At 43.2% G+C, this 932-nt stretch overlaps 1 protein-coding gene across 1 annotated transcript in view; it reads left to right on the forward strand.

Moving 5' to 3' along the window:
* DCLRE1C (DNA cross-link repair 1C) overlaps window positions 1-932 on the forward strand; it is a 49661-nt gene that overhangs the window by 818 nt on the left and 47911 nt on the right. The window lies entirely within an intron of this gene.

A 932-nucleotide genomic window follows, 5' to 3' on the forward strand; every position in this document is an offset into this window, starting at 1 on the left:
TACTGGCTTTTAGCTTTTTTGGACACAGACTGCTAAGTTGATAATGGAGCCCCTGAACTGAATTAAACTGAACTAAACCAAACTCACTGCCATTGAGTTGATGCCGGTTCATAGTGACCCTATAGGACAGGTTAGAACTGTCCTTGTGAGATTCCAAGACTGTGACTCTATGGGAGAGAAAGGCCTGTCATCTCACACAGAGTGGTTTCGAACTGCTGACCTTGCAGTTAGCAGCCCACTCTGCAACCACTAGGTATTGCAAACTGCTGGGCTGCTAACTGAAAGGATGGAAGTTCAGGTTCACCCAACGTTGCCGGGGAGAAAGGTCTGATGATCTACTTCCTAAAACAGCCATTGAAAACCCCACTGAGTAGTTAGCTTCACGTTGATACACTTAGGGTTGTCAAGAATCCAAATCCACTTGTTGGCAACTGGTTGCCATGCCTAATGTGTAGGCTGGAGCCAGGCTTCCTAGCTGCTCTTGGGTGGTTAGAGAGTCTCTAAAGGGGCAGAGCCAGTCCCCATAGTTTACATACCACTAATCTCGCAACCATTGCCCAGTTTTAAAACCTATGATGCTGACTAATGAATCACCAATTCTACTGAAGAAAAGGGTTTATGTTCATTATGCTAAGTAGCAAGCCTTTGGCATTGATTGGAGTTAGAATAAACTGAAATACCTCACTAACTGCCTCTTGAAATGCGAGTAGTTTGAGAAGTAGCAACTACTCCCATGGGGTGTGAATCCCTGATAGGGATTATGATGGTACCAAATGTCAAGAGCTCAAAAATACATGCATGCATATTGTTAGTATTTTAAAGTAAATTCCAGATTCCAAAACACTACCCTTCATCACAGAGTTGGCATGAAGATCAAATGTTGTCAGTTGGTTTTATGTCCCTGGATGAGATTTGGAGATGCTAACTTGAAT

The sequence above is a fragment of the Echinops telfairi genome, unplaced genomic scaffold (assembly GCF_000313985.2).
Source record: "Echinops telfairi isolate 266 unplaced genomic scaffold, ASM31398v2 ScPeMD7_7474;HRSCAF=8512, whole genome shotgun sequence".
In the NCBI taxonomy this organism is placed as follows: Eukaryota; Metazoa; Chordata; class Mammalia; order Afrosoricida; family Tenrecidae; genus Echinops; species Echinops telfairi.